Source organism: Dreissena polymorpha, chromosome 12 (assembly GCF_020536995.1).
Source record: "Dreissena polymorpha isolate Duluth1 chromosome 12, UMN_Dpol_1.0, whole genome shotgun sequence".
In the NCBI taxonomy this organism is placed as follows: domain Eukaryota; kingdom Metazoa; phylum Mollusca; class Bivalvia; order Myida; family Dreissenidae; genus Dreissena; species Dreissena polymorpha.
This window is the reverse complement of record NC_068366.1, coordinates 23,458,003-23,472,023: the sequence shown is the minus strand read 5'-3', so window position 1 is coordinate 23,472,023 and position 14,021 is coordinate 23,458,003. Positions and strand designations below refer to the sequence as shown.

General features: G+C 33.8%; 1 long non-coding RNA gene across 1 annotated transcript; it reads left to right on the top strand.

Annotated features, from left to right (window-relative positions):
- Nucleotides 1-1,500: 1,500 nt before the first annotated feature.
- Nucleotides 1,501-11,311, top strand: LOC127853496 (uncharacterized). The gene is made up of 3 exons (XR_008036636.1): nt 1,501-1,762; nt 8,294-8,433; nt 8,691-11,311. It is a non-coding gene; the product is annotated as an uncharacterized LOC127853496 (long non-coding RNA).
- The last annotated feature ends 2,710 nt before the right edge of the window (nt 11,312-14,021 follow it).

Below are 14,021 nucleotides of genomic sequence, written 5' to 3'. Positions count from 1 at the left end.
TTTGATAACTACTACACTATAAGTTTATAGATACTATAAAATGTGATTGATTCAAGCAATCAAAAGATGTGATCAAATATGATTAACCATATTTAAAACATAAATTCAGATAAGATATAAATAGCATTGAGGTCGGTGACGTGGCACTCGCTAACTTTAGTACGGTGAATGACGTGACAGTCGCTACCTTTAGAACGGTGAGTGACGTGACAGCAGCTAACCAGAATGACTTTTAATCAGTAGCTAGGAATATACAAATTAATGTAATCATAGTATTTTGGTACTTATACAAGTATATACTTACAAGTGTAAAATTGTCAAAGTGTTATATCGATGGTATTAAATAACATGTTTTGGTGGGTGGCATAATTGTCGCTGACCTACCTTGCATTAATTCCTCAATCATTGTAATTTGAAATTACTGTGACTTTGAATGCTCAAAAAGGAAAATAAAACAAATATGCTGCCTGGCCCTTGTTAAATCTAAGTACAGTATGCAACATGGAGAAATCATTGCTGATGCCAGTGACGCTGATGTGCACCTGAAAATTATAATTGACAAGGTAGAAACAGTTGGCTGCCCTGATTTTTTACATTGTATGTTCTAGTTGATTGTTTAGTGTTTTTAGGAGGTAATGCCACGGACATACATACTAGATTAATATCTATGTCCTTGGTTTAAACCAATCATTTTTTGCTGCACAATTTGTTTATAGTTTCATGCATTACAGCAACGCTCACCTATATATTTTCTCTTCAGGCATACATAAAAATTGAAGTAGAGGTAGCTTTATGGTTTAGATAATTACTTATAAAAATAGTGAAGTTATTGGTTACAAGGACTGTTCTGTTGCTCTTATTCGCAGTTGGTATTCGAACCATATATATTTCTACCAGATTTGTGCAAAATAAGTTGAGTTTATTTAAACTACACAATCGGCCAATTAGCACCATTTTACAAACAGAAGCTTTTGTGGGTTTTTAAAACATTTCCTCACGTGAGCTTTTGAACTGACAATATACTGTTCTAAATCATAGCACAATTTCAATTAAATGTAATTATTTGTAAAATTTTCATAAGCAAGGTAATCATGCTATTATACAGCATTGCAGTTTACCTATATATTTTTCAAAAGGTCAGAAAGCTCAATTGGTAGAGCAACCCAGGCCGGTATCATTAGATGGCTCATGGGTGGTTCCGGTTTTCGAATCCGTTCTGACCTACGAAGGTAAACTTGGTTGCAAGGCTGGCAACTGATAGTGTGACAATCTGTTTTGGGCGGGGTTTAAGGCTAACAGTAAAGTTCATCAGGTCACATTAAACCCTTTAATATGGCCTGTTTGTGGTTTAATTGCTGAATAACATAATAATTAAAAGTTCATTTCCTTATTTTTATACCAGTCTTTACGAACTTCAAGCTCTTCTGCTATAAAGTGCCTTTAATAATTTAATTGAAATATTATCTTTTTTTTTTGTTAGTTTCTTCTATTAAACATTAATCGAGTTCGCTTAGAGGCTTTGCCTTACAAAAATTTCACATTAAAATCAATATCTATTACGAAATATGATATAAGAAATGGATTTAAACCACTTATGTGTGTCGTTAAGTTTCTTTGTTTGTCATTGTGCGTCATTTTACGCCGTAGGACGTTTAGTTTGACAATGTTCAGAGTATTGTATAACCTCATAATAAAAATTCCTACTTCCGATTTTAAAACCGAAAGTGAGCGATGAAATCCATGATTAAATTTGGAAAACTAGGTAAGAACAAAGTGCTCGCTATGTGTTTGTTATCAAAAAATATGTATGTAAAGTTTGTCCATCTGATGAATTTAATTGTGTTGTCCTCTTAAGCGTCCAAATCCAACGAGGGTACTGAGATTGTTCGCTATTGCATACTGTTATCTTAGACGCACCTCATTTTTCCAACCTAGGTTTTAACTTTTTTATCGCAAGTTTGAAATAAACACCACATATTCAAAATTACCAAGGATGTGTTTTTGTGCAATGTCGAAATATGTGTGGTGTTTATCATCCTATTTATGTTATACAAATAACTTAGATGAAACAACAACAGCATGTTCTTTTTTAGGCGTTCTGAAACCATAGAAAATATGATGAAAATGGTACAATGAGAACCAGTTAATATAACATAACATTTGCATTCAACGTCGTATTTAACAAATGCCCATCACTCTAAGGATATAATTTCATGATGGAAATTCCCATTACAAAACAATTTTTACACAATATGCAGATTCAAAATGTACAAATAAGACCTTAAATGACCTTTACATAACGCCAGCAGACATGAATGAATACATTCGAGTATTTCATAGGCTGATTCGAGAGAAATCCTCTGAACTTTGGCTACATCACTGTGTCTGTGCACAGCGTAAAGGATGTAACACTGTTCATTGTAAGGAATTCATAACTTCTCTCTGCATGTTGAAACAACACTTAGACAAAATATGTGGCCCTGTTACAATAACGTTTTAAACATAACTCGCAGAATCTAAGGGTCTGTAGTCAATCACTTAATTGCCAGGGGAAAACTTAAATGACTTTCGATAAATACAGTTTTGCTTTCAAGATCAGAAAACTAACGCTACCAAAATAGTATAGGGTCCTGATAAGAGGGAAATCGTTTCATTATCTAACCACAAATGTTTGCCGCACTCTGTCAGTGGGTCTTAAAATCGTTCATGAACGCCTGTAGGTAATTTCCTTCTTAAGACGCACCGAATATCGGCCCTTTCCCCTAGACGTATTTTCCCCTCGTTTTCCCCAAAACGATGTTTTCTAAATCGTTTTTGGGGAAACCTTTAATTAAATAAGTCAACCAAATCCAGTGTAGAAAATAGAAAAAGATTGCAAAGTCTAAATAAAAGTTGCCTTGAATTCGTTTTAAAAACAGTAAAATCTGTTAAATTGATTATTAAAGACTTTCCTTATTTTTCCCCAAAATCCGTCGTTTCGCGTGATTTTTGCCCCTCAAAAAGGCCAGGCCCTTTCCCCTAAACCAGATAAAAAAAACTGGCCTGAAAAGTCTACCCTAGTTTGCCAGTTTGCTATATTTGCTATTTTTAATTTAATTTATTATCGAAAAGCATTGTTTAAAACCCGCGTCATGCTAAAATGGATCTTATGCCATAAGCCCCCATCATAGCTATAGCCCACCCAGCCTGTGCATCTTGCAGTCAAGTCAGGAGATACATAATTAGACCATAAAAGATTCAATGATTTTATTGCGGACTTTGAGCTTGAGCATTAATGGCTGGAACGCCATATGGCCCATTTTCGCATGACGCCGCTATAAAAGTGTGATTTGAATGTGTCGAAAGAATACTGCATTTAAATCAAATATTTTAATATACGATATATTTCGATGGTGAATAAAAAAATGCGTGTTAATCAAAAATTAAAATACGATATATTTCGATGGTGAAGAAATAAATTCATGCGGTAGACATGCAACATTGTGACAAAAAAACACAATATTTAAACTTCTGTAATCAATTTAACTGTTTAGAAACGTACATTTTCAAACTTTCTTTTAAGTCAGCATTTACGCCGAATGTCTTTTTAAAAGATATTTCTTGTTACATTTAGTATTTTTTTATATTCGGTTTTAGAGATTATAAAGCATATTTGTCGATGTCTATAGTAAACCTGTAGTTTTCGGTGAACTCATGTTCAACGTTTTATAAATTGTATAAACAAACTTTACCTTATACTTTTGCTTTGTTATCACCGGTGCAGTTGAAAATACACCACTACCCGTTGAGAACAAATGAACCTTTCCGAGACATATCAGATTTAACCCCGTTGTACAAGCAAGCACTATCAACGAAGTTGCGCAAAAGAAGCGTGATAGTGTATTGTACTCTCCATATCCCTTGTTGATCAGCAGTACTTTTATTTTCCGTTATCTATTAAAAGCCTCAGCTTTCGAATTACCTGTGCTGCGAAAAATACCACGTGATTAAGACGCAGCAAATAGTTGACTATTTTAATCATTCATAAACATTCCCTTCAGCGACACGTATAATTAAAAAAATGTTTAATGGTGTTTTCTATATTCGCTCCGTCCAAAACTATTCCATTTTACACGATTTTCACATCATGTGTCAATTTGTGAATGAATGTAGTGGAAGAAATAAAACCTCTGAAATAAATGGAACACTCTTTCTCGGCGCGGATGCGGCGGTTATTACGTTTTGGGTCATTAGCAAAGCTGCCTTGAAATACATGGTATTAACCTTAGTTCAGGAAAAAAGGCGAACAACTAAAAATGTGTCCACAAGATTAAAAAAAATATCTGCCATAAAATCTTCAACAATTCTCTGCATATACCTTCAGGCTTCAATGACAGATTTAAGCAATTATTAGTTTACCAGACTTTGTTTGTGTCCCATTCTTGTTCTGGATGGCAATGCGATACTGATACAGAATCATCAACGCTCAATTGAATATTGCCTGTAAAAAGTGTAAGTATAATAAATATAGATTCAATGAATGAATGAGTTCAGAGTAATATTTATTTATGAAATTTGCGCTAAATTACTTTGAAATCAGTTGCACCACCTTGGTCAGTCTCCAATTCCAATGTTTGTCTCAACATAGTCTTGAACTGTCAAAGTAGGCGTTGGGTTTCTTTTCCTGTTCCGCATGTAACTTGCACAGACTTGGATTTTTTGTGTAATGAACATTAATGAAGTACCATAAAAGCGATTATGTGATAGCATTCAAATAATGGGTAATTTTAATTACATTTTATTGAATTTGGAGTTCAATTTCCAACAAATTGCATGTGGATGCAATGTACATCACTATATCTAAATATACCATCTACAAAAAAATGGATGTGGAAAGTGTCAGATTATATTTTAATGTTTTCAATATGTACTTTTTTTTCAAAATAATTCTCATTCACTAGAGTAATGAATCTGCTGTAGAGCCAACATATGAAGAATATAGTGATGGTGTTGTGAGTCCATTCAAATACAGGTCATTATTTATGGCCATTTGAAGGAATATAAAGATATATGGTATAGTACTTTAGTATTTCAAACTATTCCACAAAGTAATGTAAATAGTGTATAGTTAATTGTTTTGGAAAACAAGTCAACATTCATATTTTTTTTCACTCAATTAAAATTTGTTTCAACCATTTACACTACCTGATCTTTTTTTACAAACATTAGGTCATATTTTCCTTCTAACATAAATATCTGAAAATATATTTTGGTATTTGGGAAAATGACTGCCGAAATCTCAGCTTATTTTTCATTATATAGCAGGTCATAATTAATAACTTTTTAATGTACGTGGAAAAGCATGCAGAATTATATCTTTCCATACTTCAGTTAAACGCATAGTGGACAGTTTAATATATTAATAGGATGAAAAGTAGTAAGTACTCCGTTGTTTGGGCCCTGATTGTAGCAAGTGGGTTGAAGCTGAAGCTTAACAATGGCACATACTTAACAAAGTAGTAAAACTCAGAGAACCAGATAAAATGTGCATCTGAGTAAAACATGTATGGAAAATACCTAAATACTCATAAATATAAAGTAAATAAAATCATGGTTAAAACCAACATAGGCATTGAGAGAGCTATTAATATCCACACCAACATTGCCTTAAATCAAAAAGTAAATATCTTGTATTGTCATGCCTAAGACATAAATATTTCACAAAAAACAATTAACTCCTTCGAAAACACAGCCATTGATTATAAAGCCTGTAAAACTGTGAACAGTGTCAGCAATCCTGGTTTTGAAATCTGCTATTGGTTAGTATCTGTATTTTTGTAATAGAAAGCCTTTGAGTGAATGTTGTGCTGGGGTAGAACAAAATTAAACTTGGATTGTATGAATTTAAGATTTATGAATGAGCAAAAATACATGTATGAAAATGTTTTTTGGAGTTATTCTACATAATGGTGGATATTTGCCTGAAATAGGGATTAATTCTTTTAAATTATATGGATTACTTGAGTGTTATAACTATGTTATTTTTAGCTAAGAAATCTGTTTGCACAGTTTACAAACTCACGTGTTGGTGGGGTATGAGGAAGGTAGTAGTATATAAGCATAATACAATTCCTCTTAATAACTATTTGTGTTTTTTTTTAAGGCATTAAATCAACATTTCATGAGTATATACCCAATGACTTGAAAAATTATCTGTAGCTCTGTTAGAGTCTGACTTAAAGTTGAACAGCTCTTTCCCCTATTAAATGTACTAGAAATGTCAAAATTTAATGTTTTTTCCAGAAGTCTGCCTAAATGACTGTTAGTCTGAGGGAAAAATCACTAAAGGAACAGGGTGTACCTAAAATGGGACAAGATGGGAAGCCGGACCAGTCTGACTTTTTCTTAATTGCTTAATACAAAAAAAGTTTAAGTTTCTAAATGGTATTAACCTTTCACTCTGGTTATTACTGTAAAAAAGCATATTATATTCATTCACTAATGAATGGTTGCAAAAATACATTCAATAGAAAATTTCACTTTTTGCATTGATCTGAATCAAAAGAAGCCGTACCAGTAGAGCTCTGGGTAAAAAGAATATTGTATCACGAGCTTTACTGACTCAGAATCAAGTCAATTGAGGTTCTCCTTCATTACTCATATTGAAGCAATCAAGATTTGAGCGCTATTTTCGATGGCAGAATAATTCACATTTACCATTTATAGTTTTATTTAAAATGTACATGCCAAAGATACTTCATTTCTATGCAAATACAATGTAAGTCCCAATGACCTGGGAGCTGAACATCTCATTTATTCGACCTAGACAAAAGGAGCAGCAGTGGGGAGGGAATATAGAAAAGGGCTCAGCACCCTGTTATTTTGCTGTTGACCTTCCCTTTCTTACTGTTTGGGACAAGCAAATTATGTTGTGGCCTAATTTCACCGAAATTATCTGTGACCATCTATTTGTCTGTCATTCAATAAGTGAGCCAAACTGAATCCCGAGATTTAGTTTTACTGAAGACGCTTTGATGGAACTTGGTACACTTATCAATGGGTATTTGGGGATTATGCATTAAATTTTATATTTTATCACATTCCAAAAGTCAGGTAGATACTACTTTTAATAATAGACATGAGTTATATGTATTTAAAATTTAAATTCTAAATTTTGTATAAAAGAATGCCATTTGTCTATCTGTTGGCCGTCTTATTTGGCACACACATGGTATAAATTGTAAAAATAATACTTGAAATAAGTGTATTACTTACGCACAGCCAGTGTTTGGTCTTTGCGATGTTGCTGTTTTGCCGTCATTATCTGGTACCAAATCATACCATATGATTAAAAGTGAACATAATGCATGACTTATGTTTATTCTAATATATTACAATGTAAAGGTAATAAATAGTATAACTATCTGTAATTGAAAGGTTGTTAACTGTAATCGTGTAATATCAGTCACACAGGTACATTAGGAAATATAGCCTCATCTTTGCCAGACTGATGTTAGATCTTTGATGCCACCCTGGCCTTATTATTTATATTCCTTCAAAGAATGTCAGGTTCACATAGGTATTAAATGGAATCGGAACATTAAGTTATGGCATAGCATTTGAAAGCTGGCATTCTGTATCATTTTCTTTTTCCTTTTTATTTGAACTGCACGATTAATTTTCCTTTGGAATTGAACTTCATTCAGATTCCTTAAGTGAACATTCTTTAAGCCTTAAAGGGATCTTTTCACGCTTTGGTAAATTGACAAAATTGAAAAAAGTTGTTTCAGATTCGCAAATTTTCGTTTTAGTTATGATATTTGTGAGGAAACAGTAATACTGAACTTTTACCATGGTCTAATATAGCCATTATATGCATCTTTTGACGATTTTAAAACCTAAAAATTATAAAGCGTTGCAACGCGAAACGATTGAATAATTTGGAGAGTTCTGTTTTTGTCGTTAAATTTTGTGAAACTACGAAGATTGCTTATATAAGGTATAAAATACGTTAAGTAAGTGTACTCGGCGGAATAGCTCAGTAGGCTAAAGCGTTTTTACTTCAGGACTCTGGCAGGACTCCAGGGGTCACTGGTTCGAAACCTGGTCCGGGCAATGTTCTTTTCCTTTTTTTAAATTTTATTCTTGATTTTTTACTGGAGCATTTACGATCTAATGTTTACATTTATCGATATAGAGCATTGAATGAATAAGTAAAAAAATGCCAAAATCTGTGAAAAGGCACCTTTAATGTTCAACCAAATTATAGTATCAAATTCATCTCTTATTGCTGTATGTCTAAACCTTCTTTTAGGCTTTACTACACCATGGCAGAGGGGAACAACAAAACCAATGATCCTCCGGTTGTTGGCGATGATGAAGGAATTGATCCACAAACACTGGAGATTGCTCGCATTTTACGGCCACTACATTACGAGATTACAGAAGAAAAAAGTATGCTATTGCTAAAAGAAATAATCACAAAAATTGCCCATGAGTCAGTCCATGATAGAAATTACAATGTTTTGACAGATTATATGGGGCGCTTTGTCAATGTTCTTGGCTTTAGTGTACAGTTTTCAGTTAGTAAGACAAAAGAGATCATTAAAATTCTGCTTGTTATATGGAATCAACCTAATGTCGCCAGGTATGTGATGCAGGAAGTTTACAATGAGGATATTGGTGCTGAAATAGAGAGTTTCTTTTTACAGCATATCCAGATGAAGAAGAAGAAGTTAAGAATATTCGCGTCATGATTGTTGGCATGTTAAATGTGTGAAACACTTCTCTTGTAAAAAATCTGATAACCGACTTTAGAGATGGAAGCATCCCACCTTTACGTTCCGGTGGTATTGATCTTCACAAGTGCCAATTGATGGCAAATGGTGATTGGTGTTTAGATAACGAACACAAATCACAAAAATATATAAGTGTTTTCCGCGAAATGAATACTGTTGCATACACTACTTCTGTCGATGACACTGATAGCCTAGACGGCTCGCCTGTAGAAGGCAACCTAGATGCTGATCAAACTATTTATCAAAGACATACTGAACCAATACAGGGTAGGAACAATGATGAACACCATAAAAAAATGATTTTGTACCAATGTGTTCAACTTTAGAAGGTAATATGCAGAATGACACCAACATTAAACCTTCAATGGACACCAAAATTTCTTTAGAAAAGACAGAAAAAGAGATCACTGTGTCTGTTTGGGATTATGCAGGCCAGAAACTTTATTATTCTACACATCAATTCTTCTTGACACAAAGGTTTGGATGAAAATGTTAAAGAGTTGGATGGATGTGGAATTTGGTGTGGTTTGGTTAATGAGTGTACGTATTTGGATGTATTTAAGTTTTGGCTGAATGCAATCCACATGTATAGTGGTTATAAGTCAGCAACAGGGAGAATAAAACCAACTGTCATTTTAGTTGGAACTCGAAAAGACGAAATGGAGGGGAATGATCAAGACAAAGAAAATACAAAGGATAGATATTTTAATAAAGCACTATTGTCCTTTGAAAGAGATTCACCAGTATTAAATCATATTCATGAGAAGATATTCTAAGTGAACAATTTATCACCAACTGATCCGGTTTTTGCTGAATTGAGAGACGAAATCAAACGTTTGTCTGAGAATCAAGATTACTGGGGTAAAGATAAGTATCCAGTTCGATGGATTCATATGGAGCAGTCTCTTGACAAAATAAGAGATGAAGGCAAGCAATTAGTACACATGGATAAGATTGAAGAAGTAAATCTATCCAAAAAACACCCACTTTCTAAAGACGAACTATCAGTGTTTCTGGAATTACAGCACATACAAGGCAATATTCTTTTTTTCAACACCCCTTAACTTAAACATTTGGTTGTTCTTGCTCCCCAATGGATCATTGAAGCCTTCAGATGTTTTGTACAAGATATCAGTAGAAGAAAACCAACATTTCTTAAAGATTGGGAAGACTATGAGAAGCTTGCAATTCTCAAACCACAAATTATAGATGAAATTATGAACAATAGTCCTTGTGACATAAAGGACTAAAAAGACGATGTAATTAAGTATATGGAACACCTAAATGTTATGGCAGAGCCAAAGGCAACAGAACTAAACAAATCTGGACACGATGAAACGGATGCCATTTTAGATAACAATGTCGAATTGCTTGATTTTCACATTGTTCCTTGTCGACTGAAAAATGCACCCCCTCCCATAGAGAAATTCACTTCACCCGATTGCGAACGATTCAAACGAACCCCAATTTTAGCGTTTGTTTTTTTGCGAAAAGTTTATGCCTCCATCTTTCTTCCATAGGCTTGTTGCTGTATGCATCGGCGCTTGGCCAATCAAAAAAGAAGGGGACAAAGATCGCCTGTATAACGGATTGGCTATTTTTGCCATTCGCCCAACATACACTTTAACCATCTGGTATAAAGACTACATCATTTATGCAAGGATAGCGTGTTATTCAAAGAAGCTTACATCTGATATTGACACCAATCTTTGTCAAGAAGTTCGACACAAGCTTTGTTCGAGTTTGCAAGATTTTGTAGGCCATTCTGTAGAAACACCACGAACTGGTACAGCATTTGATATGTATATTCAATGTCCATCCATGAAAATATGTTTGCACAATAAAGGAATGCTGAGAGTGGCACAGTTCAATTACGAGAGTGAATTAGACTGCGATGCATGTAGTGAAAGGCATCCAGTTGAAAGATCAAGATCAGAGGCTTTGCAATATTGGTTCAAAAAAGAACTGGATTTAGCTGACAAATGTGATAGCGATGATTTAAACCATCAAGCTGAAGACAAACATCTATCAAAAGCTGCCAGAATTATTGGTTAAGAATGTTGCATGCTTGGCATTGAACTTAAGTTAAGCAATGTGGAGTTGAACCAGATGTATGCTGACCCTGCTTGTAATAACAATAGGTATGACTTTGTTTTCAAGTACCTTGTTAAATGGAGGAACAGAAAAGGAGAGAAGGCAACGCTTCGAAAACTTAATAGGGCTATAAACGCTGCACGTTTGTATTCCAACGTGGAATCTACGCCGGTCTTTTAGAGAGTACTTACGTAATTGATTCTCTCAGAATTGAGCTCCTTGACTTTTTAAATCAACAACTCAATTATGACCAAAATGTCATAATTAAAAATTTAAGTGTGTTAAAAAGTATAACCAGCTATGGTATACACAATTGTATTTTGTTCATTTTGTTCGCTGAATCATTGAATCAATAAACAAATGGAATAAGGTGTCCATGTGTATCCCTCCTCGAAGAAAGCTTCATTTAACACACACTTTGTCCTTCTCTACAAGTGTCTTGATGACACAAATATAAACTATCATTTTACATGTTGCGTGTAATACGCATCTCCCAACCTCAAAGGCCATGGCCGCATTAAGACAAAAAGTCCTGTTTTGCCATAAAATAAATTCTTGTCTAATCCGTAACTTAGCCATATATGGATGCATTTTAAAACACATTGTAAGCTTCCATAAAAAGACATGTCACACGTAACACCCGTCTCCCAGCGGCAACGGTCAATGTCACACTTGAAAGTCAAATGTACAATTCTGCCATAAAACAGCTTGTCCATAGTGTGACTTTGTCATTAAATATGTAATTGCTACATACTTTGCCACATATGACAATCACCAGGTGATGGTTTGTGGCGTAAATCAAAGGTCAATTTCACACTTGGCTGTCAAAAGTCACATTTGGGCTTTAAACAGCTCATCTTTGACATAAATGTAGTGATGAGACAAAAGTTAAATATTGGGACAATTGTGCCCTTTGGACAAAAGATATGTTAACATTTTGTTGTTTGTTGCAATAGCTCTTATTAATAAATATACATGTATTGAAGTGTGAATGATGTAGTATATTGTAATTTGCAGACTTTGTTTTCATGTTAAAGTATTTAGGTTGGACAGTTAGGTAAAGCTTGTTTCCATTTCATTTTTAGCTACACTATTATATATGAAATTTACATGGAGCTATCCTACTCACGGTGTCGGCCTGCGCGTGAGCGTTGGAATGTTAAAATTTGCGTACCACCTGAAATATTTTCCCTTGACGTATTGCTTTTATAAAGTTAAATATTGGGACAATTGTGCCCTTTGGACAAAAGATATGTTAACATTTTGTTGTTTGTTGCAATAGCTCTTATTAATAAATATACATGTATTGAAGTGTGAATGATGTAGTATATTGTAATTTGCAGACTTTGTTTTCATGTTAAAGTATTTAGGTTGGACAGTTAGGTAAAGCTTGTTTCCATTTCATTTTTAGCTACACTATTATATATGAAATTTACATGGAGCTATCCTACTCACGGTGTCGGCCTGCGCGTGAGCGTTGGAATGTTAAAATTTGCGTACCACCTGAAATATTTTCCCTTGACGTATTGCTTTTATATTTTGCATATTTCTTTACCAACATGACCCCAATCTATAAACAAGAGCAGACAACTGTATAAAGCATTTGGTAAGAATTATGGCCCTTTTTCACTTAGATATGCATATTATCGATAAATCTATGTTAAAGTTTGCATTTTGTAAGAATTATGGCCCTTTTTCCACTTAAAATATGCATATTATTGATAAATTTATGTTAAAGTTTGCGTACCACCTCAAATATTTTGATATATTGCTTTCATATTTTGCTTACTTTTTTACCAACATGACCTTAATCTATAAACAAGATAAGACTACTGTATCAAGCATTTTGTAAGAATTATGTTCCCTTTTTATACTTAGAAAATTTAAAATTTGGTTAAGTTTTGTGTTTAGGTCAACTTTATTCCTCAAGTATCAAAGCTATTGCTTTCATACTTGCAACACTTACTTACTATAATACGGGGACTATGCAGGCAAAGTTATGTAACTCTGACTAGAATTTTGACATAATTATGGCCCCTTTTATATTAAGAAAATTGAAAATTTGATTAAGTTTTCTGTTTTAGTCCACTCTACTCCCAAAGTATCATAGCTTTTGCTTTCAGAATTGGAACACTCGCTAACTATCATAAGGAAACTGTACAGGAAAAGTTGAAGAACTCTGGTTAGCATTTTGACCGAATTATGGTCCTTTTTTGACTTAGTAACTTTGAATATTTTGTTAAATTTTGTGTTAAGATCCACTTTACTTCGTGACTATCACGGCTATTGCTTTCAAATTGCAAATACTTTCTTATCATCATGAGGGTACTGTACTTGGCAAGTTGACTTTGACCTTGATCTTTGAACGATCTTGACTCTCTAGGTCAAATTATTAAATTTTGCTAAAATTGCCAGAACTTCTTTATTTATGATCAGATTTGATTCAGATTTTGACAAAACAACACTTACCTGACTTATCACAATGGACTTCACCCAAACCATCACCCACTCCCCACCCCAGAATCCTCCCCCCCCCGAATAAATGACCACACCCCACACCACACCCCACATGATACCCCCTCTCACCCCCACCTCCCACCTTAACAGAAAAGAAAAAATGAAACATGGTTAAAAAAACACAACAAATATTTATTTTCATTATTTTATTTTTGAAATATCAATATGTTTCAATTATGGTTCTCTTCCAGTTAGAATATGACTCTGTTACCTTGACCTTATTGACCTTATGGAATATGAACAATTTCCCCATGATAGCTTACATTATACTGTCAAGCACTTTGAATAGTCGAGCGTGCTGTCTTCTGACTGCTCTTGTTTATATAGTTTTACTACAATTGGTTTGAACAAAGAGGTTTGTATATTACATCATGTAATTGTTTATGTATTTCCTTTTAAATCGCACCAGCTGCATTACTTTTTAAACAAACTTATAGTGTTATGTGTAAAATACGAAAGTGTTTCCTTTAATATGTAATTTGAAATCAGGAAACATTATTATTTAATTAAATTTCTCATTGTAAATATGTACATTTATGAATACTGTATTTATTGTGGAATAAAATGGCACCAATTTTGGTAACACAAAAGGGTTCCGAAATTGTTTCTGCCGATGTCCAACAGTTATCATCC